We start from the raw sequence: 25909 nt of genomic DNA, 5'->3' as shown, positions 1-25909 counted from the left end.
TCACTGAATGCTTATGTGACCAAGTCCATAAGCACACTGTGACATTACTCTGTGAGTAATGCATATGTCCACTTCACTAAGAGTTAACCTTGTAAAGCAGGTGTTAGTTCTCAGCCTAAAAACAGCTTGGCGGGTCCTCAGCCTCATCTGAGGATAGGTCACAGGGATGATGTGCTGGAGAGGACACAAGACATCCAAGGCCAATGACGCCAGGATTGGACTTACACATCCCCAGCTGGTCCAAAGGGGTGAGGAAGTCAGAGACGTCCAGGAGCAAGGGAGGTGCCTCCTCAGGGATCGGATAAGACAAGGGGAAGAGACGGAACCAGTCTGTCTCCTCATCAGCCCCACTGTACCCCAGAGGAATCCAGGATAGAGATGACTGCCTCTTTGCCCCGGCTGTGGGACCTTCTCCATTTGAGGGGAGATTGCATACACATCCCTGCCAGGCTCAGCAGGACAGAATAGGACCCGTGCCGGGCAGCCCAGAATTGCTGTTTATCTTTGTTGGTGCCACAGGCGAGCCCTGTGCTCTTCACCCAGAGGATGGGGTCACATATAAGATAAGTCACCCGGCTCAGGCTGGCAAAGGTTAGATGGAAGCGGGCCACGGGGTCAGGGGCACGAATGCTCTGCTGAGCTGCCCGTACGACATGGACCATATTGCCTAGTCAGAACCATTTACGGCCTGTGCTCACACGGGGCTCCAGTGTGCGCTTCAGAACCACCTTGTCTGTGCCAGCTTTAGGCTCTAACCAATATCTAAGCCACATGCACATGTACTGAGCGACTCTGGAGAGTCATTGCCAGCACTGGGCCTGGTTTGTGGAGCGGGTGCAGGTGTCCATGGCTCCCAGGCCAAGTTGGTGCTTTTCTGCATCAACTGATCATGTGTTTCTTCTTCCATTAATTGTATTAATGTGATTTATTATATTAGTTGGTTTTCTTATGTTGAACCATCCTTGCAAACCTGGAATAAAACCCACTTGGTCATGGTGTATAATTCTTTTAATGCGCTGTTGAATTCAATTTGCAATCATGTGGGTGAGGATTTTTGTATTTATATCATAAGAGAAATCAGTTTGTAGCTTTCGTTTTTTCTTTAACTGCCTTTGGTGTTAGGGTGATGCTGGCCTGTAGGCTGAGTTAGGTAGTGTTCCCTCGTCTTCAGTTTTTCTGGAGGAGTTTGCACATGATCGGTACTAATTCTTCTTGGATTGACTAGTAGAATTCACTGGTCTACTGGTCCTGGCCTCTTTTTTGTTTTTGGCAGGTTTTTGATGACTGATTCGATCTTCTTACGTGTAAATGGTCTGTTGAGGTCTTTGATGTCATTTAGAGTCAGTGTAGTTGTTTGCGTGTTTCTAGGAATTTTTCCAGTTCATCTAACTTGTCTAATTTGTTAGCATACAGTTGTTCGTTGTACACTCATGATCCTTTTTTTGTGTGTGTGGCCGGTAGTAAATACATACTTACTAGTTTGTTTACCTATGTTCTTGCCCTCTGGTTAGGAGCAAATATATTTATAATTATTATTTCTTCTTGATGGATTGCCCCTTTTATTTATATGTATATTGTCCTTCTTTGTCTATTATAAGAGCGTTTGATTTAAAGTTGATTTTGTCCAATATTAGTATAGCTTCCCAACTCTTTTGAGTTACTATTTGCATGGAACATCTTTCTCCATCCTTTCACTTTCAGTCTATTTGTGTATTTGAGTTTAAGGTGAGTTTTTTGTAAGCAAAACAATGTTGGATTAAGTTTTTTTATCCATTATCTCAATCTGTCCTTTGATTGGAGAGTTTAGTCCATAGACATCGAGGGTTATTGCTGTAAAGGCCATTCTTACTTCAGGGTTTTTATATGTTATTTCTTTTTTTGTGTATCTCTCTTTTCCTTTATTATAACCTCCTTTTGTGCATAGTTGATATTTTGTGATGGATCTGACTGATCTTTTTCTTCTTTCTACTTCCATGTATTTTAAAAATATTTTCTTCGTGGTTACCTGAGGTTTATATTACACAGCTTACATCTAAAACCTACCAATTTGAAAAGATACCAACTTAGCTTCAATAGCAAACACAATCTCTGCTCCATTATCCCTCTGTTTTCCCTTTTTATGTTATTTTTGCCCCATTTGGCTCTCTATATTTCATATCCACTATCAGGAAATACTCCTTTTTCTTGTTCACTTGTATTCCGACGCTTATAAGAGTTGTATGCTGGGTATACAGTACTATTGGTTTTTATATTTGCCCTTTTAGTTTTCCTAACTGATAATCTTCATTTCTTCACTTTTGTCCTAGCCATTCCTTCCTGCCTATTTCTTTCAACTTGCAAAATTCCCATTAGGGCTAGTCTCTTGTTGACAAGCTCTCTCAGTTTCTGTTTATCTGTGAAAATTTTAAACTCTCAATTTTGAAGGGCATTTTTGCCAGATAAAGAATTTTTGGCTGGCAGTTTTTCTGTGTCAGTACCTAAAATATATCATACCACTGGCTTCTCACCTACCTGGTTTCTGATGAGAAATCAGCAACTAGTCTGATTTCTGAATCCCCTGTATGTGATGAATCACTTTTCTCTTCTCAGAATTCTCTCTCTCTCTCTAGCATCTGATGTTCTGATTAGAATATTTCTTGGTGAATCCCTATTATGATTTATTCTGTTTGGAATATGCTATACTTCTTGGACATGTATATTTCTGTCTTCCTAAGTGTTGGGGAATTTTCTGCCATTATTTCTCAAATATTCTTTCTGCCCCTTTTCCATTCTCTTGTCCTTCTTTGACATGCATAACACGTTTCTGCAGTTCATGCTGTTACTTAAATCCCTGAGACATTTCTCAATTTTTCTATTCTTTTCTCTATCAGTTCTTCTGACTGTATGATTTTGATTGTACTGTCTTCTAGTTCCCTGATTTTTTCCTTCTGCTTGCTCAAATTAACCGTTTTATGCCTGTAGTGTATATTTAATATCTATTATTGTTACTTTCATCTCCATGGTTTCTGTTCTGCTGCTTTTTAAACTTTTAAATTCTTATTAATGCTCACATATTGTCTTCTTAATAATATTTAACTCTACATCTGTATTTTTCCTTCATCCTCTTGGATTGAGGAGATTTATTTGAACTTTGATTAGTTGTTCCAAATTTTGTTTCTCTTCTAAAGTTTTCACTTGCTCCCTTGACTGAACCATACCTTCTTGTTCCTTAGTATGGTTTTCAGGTTTTTTTCTGCTGATGTCAGGGCGTCTTGATGAGTTAATTCTGAAGGTCAGTTTCATCCTCTTTTCTAGGGTTTAAGTATTGACTGGCTTTGTGTTACGGCTTCTTTGACACTTTGTCCAACTATCCTAGACTTTTAGAGTAGTCTGTGTTTACCACGCAGCTTTTCTCAGCTCTTCACATGACGCTGGCCCTGGATATGTGATACACTTTTTGATCTCACCTTTTGTGCAACTGCTTCACCTCTTAGAGGGAGTTTCCTTTTCTCTGTTCATTCTCTGGGAATCTTGATTCGTTCTGTTTTGTTTGTTGTTGTTATTGTTTGGTTTTGTTTTTTTGTTTTTCAGATAGCAGAGTTTCTTAAATTCTAAATATTAAACATTAACTTAAATACCATTTGATCAGCTATCAAAATTGTGAATGTATCAAGTAGAGAGTTAATACAAATATTAACATTGCTATAGTAACAACAGATGTTACTAAACATTTTCCTGATTTCAGGAAAATATAAAGATGCAAACATTTTTACAATTAATATATGAAAATCCTAACCAACTAAAATGGATATCTTAGCTTACCATAGGCATATTTAAATAAAATATCTAAATAGTCATTGTAAAGCCTGTGTGTATAATATGCTTCATAAACCATTCAAATTAAAGCAAGGAAGGAAAAAAATGCTACAGATACGGATATCAAAGTTTCTTACATTCTGCTTGATTTTGTGCAGAATTTTCTCCTCAGATCCTGTGATTTGTTTACAGTCTCTCCCTTACTCTGTGCCTCCTTTTCTTTACACTTCTCAGTTCTGGGACCCATCCGGTTTTACAGCAGTTCAGTTTTCTCCCCTTTTTCCTTTTTTTTTATGTTTCTATGAGTCTTTTCTGCCTCTTCTTTCTTCTCTATTAGTGTGCTTCACCCAAGAAATCCATTTGGTGTCAGTCCAGAAAGGTGGGTCAATTCAGAAAAGTCCATTTTGCATTTAGGTAGTCCAGCCGACAGAAATTGGACCGAACGTGCACACTTCTTGCCAACAGCTCTGCCAGGATCTCTTTCTCTCTTTTTTAATCTCCGTCTCCTCCCTGCCTTGGGGGGCCCTTTCCTGTGCCTCACACAGCAGGACTCAGTGCCCTGTGCCCCCCCTGGCTTCTGTGGCCTTGCGCCCCTGTGTTGGGCGCGCACAGGTTTCTCACGCGCTGCCGGGAGAGGCTCTATGGTCTGCGCCGGCGGCAAGAGAAGAGACCCAGGCTCTGCAGCCTCTGTACAACTGCCAAGTGCACGGGCCCACTGAGGGACGTGGGTACACATTTCCTGGGATGGAAACTACCTGTTCTCTAAGATTATTTTTCTTTTCCTTTGACTCAGGATTTGCGGCATCCTTCTCCAGTCTCTGTTCCTCCAGAAGTCTAAGCAAGTGGGATTTGTCTTTTTAATAGCTAATTCTGCAGAAAGATTTTTTTCAAGAGTTGTGTTACATTGTCATGTTGTTATCAACCCATCCTCTTCTTGAGGAAGATATTTTCAGATGTATTTAAAAGCAGGTAAAAATCATTAAATTTATCCATTTCTAATACTTTCTTTGTCTTGGTGTTTCACACCATCATTGAGTGAATTTTTTTCTTAAACGTTGAATTAAATGTCTGAGGATAATTATATCAAAATTTCCATAGTTACATCAGTTTCTAAAATGCAAATGAACTGCGTGGCTAACTACTTCTAAGAGTTAATACAGGGTGGATAACAATTTTGTGTCCCACCAGACAGAGCAGAAAACCTTGCAATAATCTGCCAAAACTTCAGCCTTGTTTCTTAGGTAGTGACAGGCGCATCCCATGATCTGCAGGTATCATTTAATTCATATGGTGTGTTAAAAGCCTAAATGTAAAACGTGAAACTTTAAAGCTTCTAGAAGAAAACGTAAGAATTTTCTTTTTCTCTGAGTTAAGCAAATATTTCTTAGACAGATAAAGAAAGCAACACTTATAAGAGAGAAATGGTAAATTAGCCTTCATTAACCTTAAAACTTCTAGCTGTCAAAAGGTACCATTAACAAATAAACAGGAAAGCCACAGAGTGAGAAAAATAATTTGCAAAAATAATATCACAAAAGAGTTGCATGTATAATATACAAAGAAATCTAGCATTTCAATAAGAAGAAGACAACCCAATAAAAATGGACAGGAGACTTGAACTACATTTCACAAGGAATGATATATGACGAGTAATAAGCAAATGAACAAAACAGTAAACATCACTAGTAATTAGATAAATGAACAAAGCACAATGAAACACTCCTATACAACCACTAGGAGGCTAAAATAAAATACTGAAAAAATGACAAACATACCAAGTATTTGTGGGGATGTAGTGCAATGTACTATCATACATTCTTGGTGGGAAGGTAAAGTGATGCATTCACCATGGAAAAGTTTTTTGCCATTTTTCTTACATATATTATTCACCTGTCCTTTACTTAGAAATTCTACTCCTAGCTATTTACCCCCGACCCAAAAATGTGAATCTACAGAAACATTTGTAAGAAGTGTTCATATCAAATGTTTACATAATAACCAAAAATGATAATAAACAATTGTTTCCTACTGTAAACTGTAAACAATCTTACATGTCTGAAAATGGGAAAATACATAAACAAATAGAAAAACTATTATAGTCTATTCATATAATGGCATACTATCTGACAATAAAAAGAAACAAACTACTGTACAGAAAAGGATATAGATGGAACTCATGTACTTTAGGCTAGGAAAATAAAGCTGGACACAAAAGAGTCCATCTGGATGACTCCATTGATATGAAATGTTAGAGCGAGTAATGCTAACAGCCATGGAGGGGAATAAAATGGTATTGACTGGGGAAGGAGATAAGGGAAAATTTGTGGGGCGGTGCAAGTTTTCTGTATTTTGTGGGTTACGTTTCTCCGTGTGTGTGTGTGCGTGCGCGCAGGGTAAATTATAATTAATGCCAACATCAGTGGACTACTGTGAGTACTGATACAGAGTAAACAGGAAGAGCACAATGCAGATGGCTGTTGAAGTTGAGTAAAGCATAGGAAAATAGTAGATCCTTACACTATTTGATTTTTTGGTATGTGCTTAAAATGTGTATAAGCCAAGGGCAGTTCCTTATTCTATGCTGTTTCCCTTGGCTATATATATTTGTGTGTAACAGAATTCTGTTGAGGTTGTGAATCAAATTGATCAAAATTCAAGTCAAGAGCAGAATTCCTTCGCGTCCCGGCTCCATTTAGATCAGGGGTTTTCGACATTACATTTTCATAGCAATCAATAATCACTAATATTGGTATTTTAAATTTATAAAGAGTGAATATGTTTGTTAGAGGTATTTTGACATGATCCCAAAACTGTGGCGGAGCTCGGGTTTTAGAATCAGATGGATTTGAATTTTTAATCCTCATTATCTACTCGGCTTGGACAAAGCATCTCCTATCCCCGAGGATCATTTCCTTGTGGGCAGAACTGAACTGAGAGTTTGATTAATTGCTTCATTTAATCTTTGCAATGACCCCTCGAAAAAAGGAATTGAAATAAAGATTTTGATTGCTGAGAATATCACAGATGTTTAATAAAATGTAGTTTCTTCAAAATTGTTTTCATTGTTTATTGATGCATTTTCACAATTTTAACCACTTGGATTAGGGTCAAATACATTACAATAATGTCCTTTGGCACTGGAAAATTCTTGATGATCTAGAGATTGAAAGTAACACCAGGCTCCCACTCAAAAGTAAGCTTGAGTAAATTCAAAAATTGCTTCAATTATTAACTTTCAGAACATGTATGCGATAATATGAACAAAACCACTAATGTAAATATAGACCATCAATAAACAATACCTTATGCAGAACAGGTCATTTCTGTTTTTAGAATATCAAATTTGAAAAATAAAAAGGGTGTATGAATATCTTCATATATCCTTAAATAAGTGCTCCACTTCAGCTATGGTAGAAACTTTAACTACAGTGTCATATACTGATATTAAAATATTTTAATTAGAGCTAATTGAATTTTAGGTCTCAATCAAGGCATTTTGTTCCATCCACCTTGTAAGTGCTTCCTTCAGTTGTAGACACCAGTCATTCTGCATTGCTCGCACCACACTCTGTGTGTTTAGTACATTTCTGGTGCATTTGTCTTTAAGTGCTAAAGCATATTAACTCCACCACAAATGACGAATGAGGAAAGTTTTTTTTTCGGTGTTACTTTTCTCACACCCTCTCCATCCCTGACAATGTAATTAAATGCCATAATTTCATACAAGAGACCTGAACCCAATGGAGGTACTATTTTCTGGAAGGACTCTTGTTTTGCAAATTGTCAAAACTGATTTTAAAAATCAAAACAAAAGCTGGCAAACAAATTATTGAGGAAAAAATAAAATGTGAAGTGCTTTTAATTTTAAAGCTCTATTTAATATTATTGTATTGTAAAAAAAAAGCAAACAAGTTTTTGCATAATTGCATTTTTTTTTTCCCCTAAGAAATTCTACCAAGCAAATTCCAAGGGAGGCTTCTTTGTATGGGACTGACATCTAGTGGGCAATTTCTTGGAACTAGATAATAACAGTAGCAAATTTGGTTTGGTTTTTGGTATTGATAAGCAAAGGTAGTCCCACAAATATTTACGGAGCACATGCTTTTTTTAAAGGCTCTTTCTTACTAGCTATGGGAGATTTTTAAATGACTAAAAATTTGAGCCATGAGCTCACATATACATTTATTGTTTACTGTGGCATTTTAAACCACAACCAGGCACACAATCACTTTTAATCTCAATGACTTGAAATTATTTCTCTGATATTCAAAAATAATCTCTTACCTTCCAGGCATGATTCCTTCCTCCAACTCTCCAAACATGTTTTAAATTTTAAAAAATTATGGAATAATAAATGAAGAGATGTTTTGAATCAAACCACAGTTTTGGCGAATCAATAGATTCTGTCAATGCCATTAATGTCATTTGTTCTCGTGACTTTAGTCAATGACTAGCAAATGTCCTCAAGAAAATTCAGTTTTCCTTAAGCAGCAAAATCATATGTAACATTGCTTGGTAGGTTCAAAATTCATAATTTTATCTATGGAGCTAAATGATGTTTTAAAGAAAACCTCATAAAATCACCCTGCCTGAAATCTAGGGTAAAATATTAGAGAAAGCATAATCACCAGTGGCTCTAGGAATAGCTTGCTAAAATGAAAAGATGAAAGTTTAAGAGAAGCATAGACAATTAAGAAGAAAAGTGTTCGTGTAATTATGAAAACAGTACAGCAAAACATGGGATCATTTTAGTTGTATTTGTTTTAGAATTTTTGGATTAAGATTACAGACAATTCTCTTAAAGACCAAAAAAAAGTACACCTAGCAAACTTAGAATGAATGACTGAAAACCATTTTTATTTATGAGTATAATGATTTATTTAGAAAAGTTTCATTTCAAATAACTGTCCATATCACAATTAACTAAAGACAGTAGTTTAGTGCTTTGCAGTTCATAAAGTGCTTTCGCATACCTCATTTTATTTGCATGTCTATAGGCAGATTTAGGTTCTGATTTGAATATGAGTTATTTAGACCTCACACAGCTGGCAGACAAGTGCTTCTCCTTCAGCCTACTGACTATTATCAGAAAATATCTTGTGAGATGTGCAGTTTCTAGAAGATGTGATTAATTCTCCTTTTCTAATATAGTCAATGTACATAAGAATCAGGGGAAAATCTAAATCTAATTTTAAGTGCATTTTTCATCTCTATCATATATATGGCAGTAAATTATGCTTTACCATACAAAATTACTACATTGTAGAGAAGAAGAAGACTAGTTTGGGAGAGGAGGGTCATTTACTTTCTTATGCAGATTCTTCTTTCATCTATCTCTATCCAGCACAATGCAAAATAAATTACAAGTACATTTCACCAGAATTTCCTTTTGTAACTCCAAATTTACTGAGTCTTTCCTTTGAATTTATGATCCTTGTTCAGATGCAATTAAATCCAACTCATCATTTAGCATCAATTATAATATGCTCCTTTGTTTTTGTGCATAGATTTACATTAGGTAAAATTGAAATTATTTTGTAGATGCCCATAGTAAAGCATAAAAGAGCATAATAATCTTATCCTTACAAAATAAGTTTGCTATATCACAAATCTTTCGGAAATGTTTTGTATTTATGTAGACACAAAAATAATAACTTCATCATCTCATATGGAGTTTTCAGAAATTTTAAACCAAAACTAAGAAAGGCTACATAATATTTTTGACATGTGCATGGGAATTTGGAAAGGAGATTGGAATTTCCAGGCCTATTGATACGTAGACTTTATTTTGGTCCTTTTGAAGGTTTTTTGTTGTTGTCATTGTTTGGCATGGGCAGGCATCGGAAATTGAACCCGGGTCTCCAGCATGGCAGGCAAGAACTCTGCCATTGAGCCACCGTCACACCACCCTGAAGTATTTTGAAAGTACAACTTCTCAAAAAAGTTTTTCTTCTTAATAACCTACATTCCTCTCTTCTTGCTTAAAAATGATAGTCTACGTTGAAAGTAAAGATTCATCCAGCAGACTCTTCATTTAAACCTTATGTAAAGAAATGCAATCTTTGCGTCCACACATTTTGAGTCCTTACCTTCATGCATTTACAGCGTGTTACATTTCCCAGCTTTCTCATATTTAATGTTTTATGACCTGTTCTCCAGATTCAGGTAGTAAAAGGTTAGAGGGTGCATTTAAATAGACAGAAGGGCTGCAGAAATAGATTTTCATTAGAAATAACTTGGAATAGAATCTTTGCCCAGTTTCAAAATAGGTTGCACCAAAACCTAATGAGCAAATGAGAAATCTGATCTGCTCTCCAATGAAGCCAGTATAGTCTGCATATGGCTGTTGGATATTGGTCTAAAAATGGCTGCTTGAAATTCAGCCAAATTCAGCTAAATGTTGTCTAATCACTGGTTAGCAGTTTTCAATTTACATAAATGAAAAGCAGTAGAAGCAAAAAATAACTCAAACCCATATGTTTGGAGGAAGAAAATAAGTCTGAACACTTAGAATAAGAATTTCTGGGGGGCAAAGTCTTTAGCATACATCATATGTTAAACAAATCCAATCCTTTCCTTTAACATCCCTGTCATCTCAACTTAAATATCTTGTGCGATTTCATAGGTGATTCCACAGACAAATTAGAAATAAATCTTAGAATGGGTGTAGGGTGAATGAGCTTTACCTTAGCCCACATTTACTTGCATTAGGTGCTTAAAAACCTAAATCCTAGTTCCTTAACTGCCCATGCCACAAGCCCACATACCATTCCCCTTCTGGTAAAATATAGTAAGAGGGAGGCTACAACTTTGCAAGAACCATTTAGGATTGTCTAGGATACAAAGAAAATGCAATTAAGTATGAACTAAATCAATGTTTTGGCGATTAGTCCAAATTCCTAAATGACTGTCTCCTGTCCTGCAGATTGGATCGGCGACCCACTCATGGGAAATCGGATAGCAGGCACGTTCAATTGGAATATCAAAGGGGATGGTCCCTCATATCGAGGGGATATAAGAGCTCGGAATTTACAGGCAGCCATTTCGTGCCATGTCAACCAAATAACTGAGTAAGCTTGCCTATTAAAAGAAAAATTATGCAGCATTGAGAGAGGGCATAGAGAAGAGTCAAAGCAGGTACATTTTACATAAAGCATGGATTTTTGTTGGTTCATATTCCTAATTCTGCTTTGTGTAGATAATGCCCAGATGCCTTGAGGCAACTGAGTTCCTCTTAAAATCATACATGAAATCTCTGCATCCTTCAAGTACGTTGTTTCTTTGTCTTTTCAAGCTGATAAGTTAATTTCTTATATTTACAGTTAAGAAAACTTAATATACTAAGTCATAAAATCGAACTATGAGGAGCAGGAGAACAAAATAGTCTGTTTTAGAATTTAAAATACTTTTGCTAGGTAAATCATCTGTAACATAGAATTAACAATATTTTCTCAGTAAATCAATATTGGAATAGAATATATTTCTTCCAAGTATTGCTGAACGTTTTAGTCTACTCTGTAAATGGGTTAGGACCTGTAAAACCACTTTCTTTTTATTATTCCACCAACAATCCAAGACTAACACTTCTAGTTACAGGTAATGCCAATTAAATTATTACATAGATAATATAACCTTAATGAGGTAGTCTTTGGATTCAGTAGAGCACATTCATTCACTTATTTTACTGATAAAAGCTTTAAACATTTAGGCATCTATTTGGCCCATATAGTAGCTACATGGACTCTTGCAAACCCAGGAATATGATCTGACAATGTTGCATGTTGCAATCATTTGTGCAAGGACATTAGGAAGTAACGGGTTTTACATGAACTTAGTGCCCAAGTGAGACGTGAGGCTAGTGTATTTGCTTGAATGTTTACACTGTTTCTTAATCTGAATGAACATCAACTCCACATGAGTCTATGCAGTGCCATCCTTAATTGAAGAATCTACATAATTTATTAATGTCACATTTAGATTTCTCTAATGACCAACATTCCCAATAATATAATTCAATTTTTAAGAAATAAGATAATTTGTTTTATTTTAAAATATTACTACATCCAGCAAGCATAAATTCAGTCTTCTTTATATAAGATAGCATATATTTTTTCAAATAGACAAGAATCCTAGAACACTCTGTCAAACTGTTTTATTGCTTAAGAGTAACTTGCACTAGACAAGAATTTTTTTTCATCATTTTCTTTAGTTATTTCAATTCTGTCTTCATAAATTGCTCTTTATTACTGTCAAAAACTATGCTATAGAAGCTCTGGCTTCAAAATGTGAGTTTAGTAATATATTTTTAGCATTTTTACCATGGGGTGAACCTATACAGAGACACACACAAACTCAGAAAAGCATAAATATTCCTTATTGTTGAAATAAATTTGAGAAAAAAAGAATGATTATTTTGCTTCATATTCAACAAAAAATCATATGCTTCTGGAAAACCATTATTTCTGGAACGTTGGACTTCATATTCAATGTTGAACGCATATTTCATGCAAAAGCAAATGTTTCATTTATGAAATTTCAGTTGATAATTTTTCTTACATAGTGCTATCCAACAAAACTTTCTGTGATGATGTAAATTCTCTATATCTGTATTCTCCAATACAGTGGCTACTAACTAAATGTGGCTACTGAGCATCAGAAATATGTTTTGTGTACGGATAAAGTGAAATCTTAATTTTGCTTAATTTTACTTCATTTAAATGTGAAGTTAAATAGCTGTATTATAATGAGCATGGGGGATACAGAAAGAATGCAGAAAAGATGCTCAAGGTTATTAGACTACTTTTCAGAAAGAATAAAAAGTTTGAAAAGCATGTTGAAAGAAAGGCAAAGTCCATGATTTATTAAAGGAGACAGAGGATAGAAAGGAAAGATGATCATATTTGAAACGTTTGCAGGAAGTGATATGAGGGAATCACTGGAAAGAAATAAAAATACTTAACATATAAGATACCATCCTTCCGATACGGCAAGAACCTAGGCTTACCTGGAAAGAATAGAATTTACAGTCAAATGGAAGATTTGCCCTTGGGATAATATGAGCAATTCTTCCTTAGTGCATGAACAGTGAGGAGTAAAAGGTGAAGGCAGAAGGAACGTAGTGGGTGGAATTCATGTTGGGCTCTTCTAGCTTCTCACCTTCTAAGTGTGAGGAGATGGGGCTGGCATTACATACTTAAGATTTGAATTCAATAAAACAGTTAAGTGTCTAGATTCCTGGACTTTTTATCTGGAAGATGAAGAAAACCTGTTTGTTGTTCTCCAAGGACTCATGGGCCCCGAAATCAGATGGACACACAGGCAGAAGAATAAGTTGAGAACTGCTGTAGTTGGGGCACCTACAAAGGTGTGAGTTGGGCATACAGGGAGATGCAATTTACTCCCTTTGAAGAGAGGAAATTAGGGTGATAATTAGGATTAAGAAGTCTTGGCAGGGGAAGTATCATTTGACCAGGGTCTTAAAAAATAAGGAAAAGCTTCCTCAGATGACAAAACAGGAATAACAATTCTAGTGGTATTAAATACAGCGGACGAAGGCATGGTTTAAAGATCATTAAATTTTAGTGTAATAAGAAATGCCTGTGAAGGTTGCAAAATATGGATTGCAAGTTTTCCTTCAAAAGGTTTAGTTTATTATTTATTGAAAACCGAATTAGCAATTGCTATTGGTACACATTAACTCATTCAGGCTCACAGTATTGTGGTTGGTTCAATTACTGTCCACATTTTCAGATCAGGAAACGACATCTTAGAGGATAAGAAAGGTGCTTAAGTTACCAATGAAAAGGCATCTGAACACAGGTAGGCTGGCTCCAGTCATAGGCTTAACCACCATACATAATGTCTCTCAGGAGGGGTCACGGGAAGCCACCAAAGCACCTCAGGGGATTTTCTTGTGCAAATGGAACATAGAAACTTCATCATGCCCTTAAGAAATGCAAAAATCTTTAAAATTTTTTTTTATATTTTTTGGTTTGTGAGTATGTGAAAAGTTACATGAGGAAAGTGGGAGGAGAGGAGGCAAACCCTACACAGTAGGCTCTTTGTGTGCTAGCAACTCAGGGCGCCCTTTATCCATTGCATAGTGAAAACTTTGGAGGATTTTGAGAAAGCTGATAGAATCTTCATATCTGTTTTTAGAAGGATAAAGTTTAGTGTAAAAGTATAATTGTGGAAGATGAGTAAGAGGCGAAATCCTATGAGGGACACAGGACAGAGGGCTAAAGATTAGCTGGAGAGAGGTAGGTGAGTGAGCAGTATTGAAAGCCTAGCTAAGGGCATTAGAATCACAGTATAAAAATGAATTGCATCAGAAACTTAATAATCTTGTATTTAGCAACTAATGCATGGATAGATTGCATTGGCTGCTGTGAAAAAAAAAGAAATGCAATTCTTATAGTCAGAGGCTAAGAAAATATTGTACACACAAAGTACATGAAATAATTTCATAAATGCCTAAAATAATATATGAAAGAAATGGGTGAAAAGAATGTGATTGTTTGGTCCAGTATTCATCCTATTCTCCAATGTAAACCCTGTATTAAACACAGTGCCTAGAAAATTGTGACTGAAGGAGTCATTGAAAGGCAATATTTTGCAAGTGTTGCATAATATTAATGCATTTTAAAGTAGTGACAAGTGTGTTGAAGTAAATCAACGCATAAAGACTCTGATGATATGTAAAGCACAATAGACATGTTAATTTTCATTCCTTATCAGGAACATTCTCTCTGAGAACACATCTTTAGCCAGATCTTTATTCTAATATGGGTAAAAGCATCTACATCATTGAAACTTCTGATTTAATAGTGTCTGCACTTTGGGATATTATTATATTGTTATGGATTTCACTTCAGCAAAGAAAAGGGGTGTTAAAAATATTTATTATTAAAAAGAATACGGGAGGTGCACAGATAGTTTAGTGGTAGAATTCTCACCTGCCATGTAGGAGACGCGGGTTCAATTCCTGGTCCACCCGCTTCCCAAAAAACAAATAAGCAAAACAAAACAAAACAATAATTCAACAAATGGTGCTGCAATAATACATGGAAAAATAATGAAATGTGACCCCTCCATACAACATTCAAAAAAAAAAGGATACATCTGGGCTGACAAGTTTGAGACCTGCTGCTCTAGAGCATTGGTCCTAAGATTTTCCCTTCTTGTCTTCCTCTTCCTCCTGCTCTTTCTACTCCTTCCCCTCTGCCTCCTTTCCTCCTCCTCCTCCCTCCTCTTCCCTCTCCCTAGTCCTATACACACCCCCTTTTCCTTTTCCCTCTCCTTCTTTTACTCATTCCCCATTTGGGGCTCAAGCCACTCAACGTCCCTTTTCCTATAAAATTTCTGGTCATTACCAGGAGTTTTGAGGTTGGTTGTTTTAGTTTGCTACCTGCCGGAATGCAATACACCAGAAATCGAATGGCTTTTAAAAATGGAATTTAATAAGTTGCTAGTTTACAGTTCTAAGGCAGAGAAAATGTCCCAATTAAAACAAGTCTATAAAAATGTCCAATCAAACGCATCCATCCAGGGAAAGATACCTTGGTTCAGGAAAGCCGATGAAGTTCAACGCTTCTCTCTCAGCTGGAAGTGCACATGGCAAACATGGTGGCATCTGCTGGCTTTCGCGTGGCTCTACCAAAAAGGGACTCTCTCCAAAATGTTTCCTCTTTTAAAGGATTCCAGCAAGAAACTCTACCTTCAGTGGGTAGAAACAGACCTCCATGGAAATCATCTAATCAAAAGTTACCACCCACAATTGGGTGGGTCACATCTTCATGGAAACAATCAAAATGCTTCCACCCAGCAATATTGAATGAGGATCAAAGGGCATGGCTTTTCTGGGGTCCACCACAGATTCAGACCAGCACATTGGCCCTTGACTAAACTTGTCTTCCCTAGCGCAAACAAGATTAGCATGAATAATAGGACAACTTTGGCTTTGACAACTATATGAATGACTAACCCCAAAACCATGAATTTCAGTTCTTTAACTTTTTATCTCACAGGCTGATATGCTCTACTCTACGTTAGTCACTGATTCTCACTCTGGACATTATCAGCTGTTACATAAATCTCCTATGATCTTTGAGATGATTGATTCAGACACCCCATTTATAACTTCTATTTCCTATCTACTTGTAGCAGATATAAATAGCAGGCCAAAAATCCAGCTGCCTAAAATAACTTGGATTAACGTTTACACTCTAAAATCCTAAATTCTAGGTTCAAATTCTGGCTCTAACACATACTAGCTTGAAATAAGGCAAATCATTTAAATTTTCTGTGTCTTAAATTCTTCTGTAGAATGGAAACTTTGTAAAATGGAACAATAAGATTAAGGAAGTTTGAGATTGTTGCTATGTATTGTCTGCTTCTTCCTACTGCAGTTAGGTCAAACAAAAGAAAAAAAATCCTATTTATTTCTAAATTAATTTTATGGATTAGTATAAACTTTTCTTCTTAAATTACTTCCATTTTCTCTGCACTCTTAATCTTTTTCCTATACTTATTTCCAATTTGGGATATTTAATATTTCTTCCTTTAGATATATCTAATGGGATCCCTGTACCATTTGATGTTGGTGATGTTTTACATTTTGCTGAAAACATCACCTCTGAAATTAATATATCTCTGGTATATTAACCCTAATTTTCATTCCTCTGTTTTCTATTTATTTAATTTTGATTTTTTCTTTGTGTTTTCCTTCTGATTAAGAAATTAACAAGTAAATAAATATAACATCTTGAGGTAAAATGCTCCTTCATTTTTTTTCACTCTTTCTTCTTCATTCTTGTTAAATACTATAATCCAAATATCTTGGACTAGTGATGGCTATAAAGAACAAAATTTTATCACGTGAGAGGAGACTGAAAAAGTTACAGCATCAGGGCAGATGTGGAATAGTATCGAGGCATTTAAAGGAGTGCAGATGCCAAGGGCATAGCAAGTGTATAAGGGTCAGTTTACAGTAGTAATTTGTGGTAGCAACTAAAGCAAAGCTTATGGTAGAATTGATGAGACTTTCTGGTTTTCTTTCTCCTTCTTTCTCCTCTTTCAATTCCTCCAAATCTCAGGTCATGCATCTGGTAAGTGGGAGAGCAGGAAGTGCTGCCATCTTGGGAGGAAAACTAATTGAGCTTCTTTTTGTTGGTTTAAATCAATGCTGGCACATTAAAAGCATTGACTGATCAATAACAGGAACAGCTCTGATACAGTTAAGAGTGAATGAATGACAAAGACTGGCCAGGGGGAAATATAAAAGCAATTATCATGCCATACTAGTGAGATTATAGTCTTTTTCTTTTTATTTCTTTTTAATAATACATGAATATTATTATAATAAGGCTTAAAACTACATAAAAATCAAGGTAAAAGAAAATATACAAGCAGGAAAGAAATAAAAAGATTCAAATAAAAAATAATATCAGGAGAGGGAAATTATAAGTTGTAATTTGAAAATCATATATGAAGTTGTGGTAAATATGAACTCTCTAATGCTTAGTAGAATTTGCAATTTTGAAGAAATTGTAAATCTATATTTCAATTAATCAGTAGTCGAGAAGCAAATAATTTTCATTTTTGGTAATTTGGAAATATAAATTAAAATGCAATTTCTTTCAGTTTGACTAAAAACAAATTTTACAAAGTTTTGCATTTAAAACCCTTATTGAGTAAAAACAATTTTACTGCTTTCCTTCTAGTTTTGAAATATGAGTTTTACAGCTCCTATATCAGGGACTTTCACCCTTGGTCCACACTCAGAGAATATGTATGGCTCAGTTCATTTTCTAAAATCTTGATTCAATAGGTCTGGGCAGAGGCCTGGTCAATGTTTCCTTCTAAAAGCCCCCTATTTAACTCTGCTATACAGACATAGCTGGCACCTATTTTCTTAAATTGAAGTAAAAAATATAACGATTAGTCAAGGACATTGGGGAGTTGTTTATGGATCTGGAATTATGAGTATCTCTGGGGTACCTCTAAGGCATGGTTTTCATTTTTTCACTCAATCATTCTGCCCATAAGATCCTGAGCATTCATTGTGGTCACAGAACCAGGAAAGACATTAATAGAAAATCAAAAGAAATAAAATACTATTTTTGGTTTCCATGCATTTGTAATCCATTTGGGAGTTAAAGGTAGTTGATACCACCAGGGGCCTAAATGGATAATAAATTTTAAAAGCATTCAACATTTAGGAAACAAGAGAAGTCACTGTGGGTCTGAATATTCATGAAGGAGAAGATATTTATTCTTTAAATATCAATGGGCCTTGGGTGGTGCAAGAGTGGTTCAGTGGTAGACTTCTCACCTGCCATGCGGGAAACCCGGGTTTGATTCCCAGACCACGCACCTCACCCTGAAAGAAAAAATCAAAGGTCCTAAGTCAGGTAGAAAAAAAAATGGGCAGGTCATTCTATTGAAGATGACAGTGTTTGCAAGGAATGAGAATAACAGCCTTGAAGAAACTAGCTTGGCAAAAATAACAATATTTAAAGCAAATTTATAAAATAATAGGAGATGCTTTTAGACTGGTAGGTTGAATCCCGGTTGTGAGAAGCCTTGAAGCATTTTGACTTTTATTTTTCAGACAAATCCACACAGACACACAGGGCAGAATCATAGACAGTGGTACAGACAGAGCCATGGTCACACCAAAATTGTTCAGCGTGTTAGATAGAAATAACTCTATAATTGGAATGCACAAATATTGCATATTTATACTGAAACTTTAATGGCGGCTCACTGCACCTATCCAGTCTACAGTCCGTCTTACTCGACATACCTCTATCCTCCTATTGAAAGAACATGTGACTCTGAGGGCCTTTGTTTTCCCGGCTGCAGTGCTTGTCCTTACGTGGGGCAGACCATGGTACCTGAGAGCAACCCCCAACCAATTATGGACAAGAATCAGTAGATGAACAGTCCAAGTGAGAAGAACAGCTCTGAGTTGCACTCAGTTCCATCTTGCGGAAGGTTGTTTCCTTGACTTTCCAGTAGGTACCTGACAAATAACGTATCCTGTGTTGGATTTCATCCCAAATGTGTCTCACTTCTCCACTCTCCTACCAATGTCAAACAAAGTACTTTAATTCAAACCCTTGTCATAGGACCAGCTTCTAAGGGAATTTATGACAGTTATTACTAGAAGTAGTTCTAAAAAGCAGACCCTACGGGTGGGATTGTGGAATTGGATCACTTCTCAGTCACGTGGCCACGAGAACCCAGTCGCTGGTGACAAGTGGGGTGGTTACAACAGCTGGTGTGCTGAAGCTACGTTACTGCTCATTTGTACTGGGTTAACATGGCGGGATTAGGATGGAGATGGGTGCAATGGCTTATGTAATGCACTAACACCTGGAAGATTTGGAAGTCATGGGAATGACAAGGATTTGGGACTTGCATTAACTGCTGCTGCAGCCTATTAACAAAGAAACTAACAAACTCAGACAGTGAACTGTCAACTCAGAGCACAGTGGGAAAAAGACAGAGGGCCTGCTTGATAACAGCACCGCAAGACAACATAACCCCCTGTGCCCACGGGCTGGCCATACTGAGAAGCAGGGGCAGGATTTGGTGTAAGGACGAAGGATTTATGAAGAAGGCTAAATTCATACTTTCACAAATATCCTCCATTTAATTCAGATCCTAATGGGAAAATCCAACATGAAAATTCATAACCTAGAACAAGTGACTAAAAAGAAATGCTGTGATAAGGGCATGGAGGCCGGATAGCTACGTTGTCCTTCTCCTAGGAAGTTCCTTAATGTGAACTGCTTGGAAAAATGTGAGAGTTGGTAAAACAGATTACGTTTCCCTCTTTATGCTGTTGTCTAGAAAGTGCAGAGACTACATTTTGAACCACCTCTATTAAGTGATTGGGAATTTCACAACACGGGCTTTTTATACAACCTTATGTGTCATTCAAGTCAGGCTAAATTGTACACTGGTAACAGTCCCAAATCACAGAGACTTCAATCAGCAGACGTGTAATTTTCACTCATACGATAGATACATCTGCCCCAGATTATCTTCAGCCCCGAAACAGGGTCATAGAGAATTCACCATCATAAATGCTGCTGGTCACCATGAAAAAGGGGCAAAAAGACTGAAAAGGTCGTCACTGGTCTCTCAAAAAATAACAGATGTCACATATTCACATTTAATCATCCAAATCCATATACCTGCCCATAACGAACTGCAAGGGAGCAGGCAAGTGCAATCCCTGCGGCATATCCAGGAGGAGAACCAAAACCATCTTCTACATGGCCCCGGGACCGCCATGCTTCTCACCTAATTATGTGTTGTTTTCTGGTGTTTTTAACCCATTTTGCTCCTATTCATTCATCTGTTTTTCCAACTTTAATAATTTTTTATATCTTTAAGGTATTAGTTTCAATATTTTTCTAATTGGGATTAAATCATTCCATAATGGAGCTTGATGGAAATAAATATTAAAAAAGGGGTCAACCATATGACTTATATATCCATTAATTTTTCCATGAGATAAAAAGCAAACAAAGATAATAGAAAGATCCCTTATTCTCCTTCTATATGCATTTCTAACACTGTTTTCAACTCTAGTCTTGAGCAATAAATATAAGAGGTTATTTTTCTCCTAAACAATGACCCTCCAGGTGAGAAAGTGTCAAGTACCAATCCTGGTCCTGTATTTATAGGGTTTGATCACATAATTTGACAATCTCATTACATAATATTATTATATATGTTAACCAGAAACTTTTAGTTTACTTAGTCACTCAATATGGAAACAAAATGTTTAGAGTCATGCTTCAAAGAGTAGTAACGCAATGGTTTGCATCTATGTCAATAATTAATGCATTATTCTAAGAAGAGAATGAGCAACCCCTATATATTTTTGTTTTGTTTTGATTTGTTTACTTAGATTTCATGCTATTCACTCTGCCAATGAAATTCAAATGCAAGTTTTAAATTTCAGGTGTTCTATTGCAAGTTACCTATAACCTATTCCTAGGTGGATGAAATACTTTATTCATAGAAAATAAGCCAAAAATTTGCAGTACTTGCATAATGGGCACTGATTGATTATCTCATTTTAGCCTTGAGACCCATTGAGTTTGGTGCTGGTTAAAGCTGGGGGGAGGCATGAGTCAAACCAATGCTACGGCACCTACTCCTTCCCAGATTCACCTGGTTACTCACCCACCCTCACCCATTTAGACAACTTCCTGTTCAATATGAAACTCATTAGCTTAACATCACTGGTGTAAATCATCATACAATTTTCCACTTTTAAATTAAGCATTTTAAAGAGCAAATAATAATAGGAAGTAAAGCAACAGGGGGATAGAGAAAAGCAAATGTAAATTGCCAAGGTTGTCTCTAATATTCAAGAAAGATTTAAATAAGAATTTAGGAAAGAAAGCTTTTTCTCACCAATGTTTTATAATTTTATTCTTGCTGCTATGCAGACAGGCTGACTAGAGTGACAGCAGTTACCATGCAAATGATAAACTTACACACCAGTGGTGGTGGGGAGCCAGGTGTGCATGACCAGAAAACTCATGTATTATGCAGACAGGAATGGCAAGAATCTAAGATTAAAAATAACACATTTTCCCACAACTTACTAATGAAGAGAAGGGCTAATAGTTACCATTTAGATGATTAAACAATAGCACACAAAGACAAGTGACACAGAAAGGCAGCCCAAAACTCCAACAAGACTCTCAGGTATAAAAAGAAAAGCATTCCGTGAAACTATTTGGAAATTATATTTTTGTCATTTTCCAGTTTTGTTCCCTTAAACACTCTCTGAAAATTGCGTGGGGATATTCAGTTCACCCATGTGCTGGTTTGAGATGATGTGTGTCCCCTAGAAAAGCCACGTTTTAATCCTAATCCCATTCTGTAAAGGCAGCCATTTTTTCTAATCCTTATTCAGCATTGTATGTTTGAATCTGTAATTAGATCATCTCCCTAGAGATGTGATTTTATCAAAAGTGGTTGTTAAATTGGATTAGGTGGAGACTTTTGTCTCCACTCATTCGGGTGGCTCTTGATTAGTTTACTGGAATCCTATTAAAGAGGAAACATTTTGGAGAATGAAGGAGAATCTGAGAAAGCAGAGAATGCCACAGCACCACAAAGCAGAGAGTCCACCAGCCAGCAACTTTCAGAGATGAGGAAGGAAAATGCCTCCCAGGGAGCTAGAGAGGAAGCTAGTGATGATGCCATGTTCACCATGGGCTCTTCCAGCCAAGAGAGAAACCCTGACTGTGTTCAGCATGTGCTTTTCCACTTGACAGAGAAATCCAGAACTTCATCGGCCTTCTTGAACCATGATATCTTTCCATGAATGCCTTAGTTGGATATTTCTATAGACTTGTTTTAATTGGAACATTTTTTCAGCCTTAGAACTGTAAACTAGCTATGCATTAAATTCCCCTTTTTAAATGCCATTCCATTTCTGGTACATTGCATTTCAGCAGCTAAAACAAACTAAAACAACCCACTTTTGGGTAACATTATGTTCAGCTGGATTGCCATGTAAAACACGTGCAAATGACTGCTGGGATTTCACAGACAAACTCAGGTCTGAAGGGAGCCAGCTGTGTAGAAGAACCATCCATATCCTTAAGAGGATGGATTCCCTGCTCCATCTATCTTTCCAAGTAGTATGCGTGCAATTTAACTGAAGGAAGAAACTAAAAAGAAAACACATTAAGCTTAAATTTTCAAGATATTTTATTTTAGGTTGGAGATCTCACAAACCCTTTCATGTCCTCAGAGTAGTTCCATAAAATGTTTCATTGCTGACCAAATAAGTCTTCAGAATAACAACTAATTCATGGAATACACTTTACTTTATTTTAATCTTATGGCTTTTACAACATCCTGTCTTTTCCCTAGTGAACCAGGCACATGCTAGCATAACAAGTGCAAGTAATTATGTAAATATCAACATATACTTTATTCAGTACTTTCTTCTGAACTATTATGCATAAATTCTTGTATAGGCTGATTATACTTCTGTTGGTCTTTTATGCTCACAAGTACTTAATTTCTAGCAAAGAATTCTAGCAAGGAATTTAACACATATGGCAATCTGTCTACAACAACTCAAATGACAACTGTTCCAGTTATTGTAGTTAGAGTCTTTCCAGAAATTTTAATAAGGGTATTTTCAAATTAAAATTCCTATCATAAAATTCTGCGGTGCTTTTAGAAAGTCAGGATATCTGCTGAGTTGGTGGATATACTTCTAAAGTCTAAATAAGGCAATTACATGATTTCTAACAAAGTCAATCAAAATGTCAAGTGCTTGGTTTTATATGTAGTCAGTCAAGCCTACACACACATACACACACGCGCGCGCACACACACAGTTAGTAGAGAATTTTTAATTCATGAATTGAGAGCATTAAACTGGCAAATGACCTCCCTATCTGTATTTCTTCAATGAATTCCCATGAGTTCACATCCTGTACCTTCATATACCTTTAAACACTGGGTGGTGGCAAAGGATTTCTTTATCCACTATGAAAGAAAAAATAAATATGGTAGGCTTTTGTCTACTGAAAAATGATTTCATGGGTGAAGATGAGAACTTCCTCTTTTCATTTCCAAGTTACACATTGGTTTACATGTTACTAAAGTTGAAAAGTAGTTATGAAATGCTTCACTCATAGTAAGCCGTACTTACTATTATTAAAGTAGCTGCACCTAGTTCAAAGAGGTTAATGTTTTGGAAATTAAGATGGCGTATTTCTCATTGTGTACAGTCATTTCCTTTGTGCAAAGATGGCATATTATCTCTACCAAAAGCTGTCTTTGTATTTGTGTACCTGGCACACACCCAGCAGATGCTTGTGGACGGTACCAGTGATCATTTGAAGGAATAATGTGCTACTGTCATTACCAAACAGTGATAAAATGAAGTTCCTGTGCTGCTTTCCAGACTGTCCTAGTTATGGAAAGAGAAATTGATGGGTACTTCCATGAGTTTAGCCCAAAGTGCGTGGTTATATCTGTCAAAATGATCCCTTTGTTTTATGTATGATTCCGTCTATAAAATGCTCAAATGCAGGTAAAACAGAACCATATTCTTTTGTGATGTATACATAGCTGTTAAAATTCTTTTTCTAAAAAGAAAAAGATTTCACCAGAGTCAGTATAGGTTTTGGTATCCCAGAGATTTCTGAGGTTCTTTCAATATGTTATATTGCACTTGAGTGGTAGTTAAATAGGTTTTGCTCTGGAATTATGCCTTTAAGTGTATTTAGTTTGCTAGGGCTTCTATGCCATATGCCACCAAGTGGGCTAGCTTAAACAAGCAGCACTTAGTACCTCACAATTTTGAAGACTCGTTGCTCAATATTGAGGTGTTGGCAAGGCCCCACTTTCTCTTGGATCCTGCAGTGTTCTGGTGATGGCTGTCCTGCCACATAGCCATCACTCTCTCCATGTTTGTTCTGGTCCTGCTGACTTTCGGCTTCTCCTGTTTCTGGTCCCTCTCTGACTGACTGCATCCACATTTCCTCTCTTTCACAGGCCTCCAGTGATATGAATTAAAACTCACCTCTCTTGGTTCAATTTGGCCTCATCTAACACCTTCATAAGTTCCTATTTAACATCTTCCAAAGTTCCTATTTAAAAATGGGTTCAGGGTGCACAAGTGGTTCAGTGACAGAATGCTCGCCCATGCTGGAGACCTGGGTTCAATTCCTTTCCCCCACCCCACCAAAAAAGTGGATTCATACCCATAGGAACACAGATTAAGATTGAACATGCTTTTGTGGGAAACATGATTCAATCGTCAGCAATGTGTTTCCTAAAATCTTCAAATTGTATATTGTGTCTCATTTTATAAAAGAAAATAAAAAGTCATGATGTGGAGGTGAAAAATATCATTCCTTCTTTCTCTATATTCTACGTGTTGGAAAGCTGAACCAACCCTCCCTTGTGTCTAAAATTTCTACCCACACACCCACAAAGGAATTCTCACCTTGTATAAGAATTCATTCTATGTCTCTTTCATTGTACTATGAACTTCTCCTAGGAAATAATGTTTCTTAGGCACCACAGTCACTCTGAAGCTTGGAGTGGAGTCTGACATTAAATAGCCTCTAAAGAAATTATTGTTGTTAAATGAGTCAATGAATGAAGTAATCACTCACTCTGAAGGAAACACAACAGTCATGGGCTATGGAAAGAGATTTTAGAATCAAGATGAACTGTACTCAAATATCATTGCTTTCCTCCATCTCTACCAATACTGACATCAAACCCAGCTTCTGGCAAGTAATTATCTTCTCTGAGGCTTAATTTTCTCATAAGGAAAATACATAAAATACTTTTTAACTTATAAAACTTTTGTTGATATAAAATTATAACACACAGCACTAATCTAATTCTATAATTTAGTGTCCAAACCAGAACACCTTTGAGAGTAAAAGGGAACAATAAATCAAATTATACAATTGAAATATTTGTTGATTAAAAACCTATTTTAATATATATTGTTTTGCCCTTATAAAATAATCCCAATTTAAGATATTATTCTCAAAATAAAAATGAGACATACCCATACTCATTTTAGCAAAATTTCTGAAACATATATTTATTGATTATTTGATTATTGCAACATAACATTTGGAGAATGTATTAGCTAAGGTTCTCTAGAGAAACAGAATCAGCAGGAGATATCCATAGATAAAAAAATTCATAAAAGTGTCTCACATAACCATGGGAATGGAGGAGTTCAAAATCTGTAGGGCAGGCTGTGAAGCTGGTGACTCCGATGGGTGGTTTGGATGAACGCCACAGGAGAGACTCACTGGCTGAAGCAGGAAGAATGACTGTCTCTTCTGAATTCTCCTTAGAAGCCTTCTGGTGATTAGATTAAGCATCACTCATTGGAGAAAACAATCCCCTTAGCTGATTATGAATACAATAAACTGTGGATGCAGCCAACGTAATCATGATTTACGTCCATGAAATGTCATCGCAACAGACAGGCCAGTGCTTGCCGGACCAGGTAACTAGGAACCATCACCTGACCAAGTTGACACATGAACCTGACCATAACAGTCCACCCTTTGTCAACTAG

At 36.4% G+C, this 25909-nt stretch overlaps 1 pseudogene; it reads right to left on the bottom strand.

Annotated features, from left to right (window-relative positions):
- Positions 1 to 24335, bottom strand: LOC143666145 (peroxisomal membrane protein 11A-like; annotated as a pseudogene).
- Between the last annotated feature and the right edge of the window lie 1574 nt (positions 24336 to 25909).

The sequence above is a fragment of the Tamandua tetradactyla genome, chromosome 22 (assembly GCF_023851605.1).
Source record: "Tamandua tetradactyla isolate mTamTet1 chromosome 22, mTamTet1.pri, whole genome shotgun sequence".
In the NCBI taxonomy this organism is placed as follows: domain Eukaryota; kingdom Metazoa; phylum Chordata; class Mammalia; order Pilosa; family Myrmecophagidae; genus Tamandua; species Tamandua tetradactyla.
The sequence above is the reverse complement of the archived record's forward strand: the minus strand, read 5'-3'. Positions and strand labels throughout refer to the sequence as shown.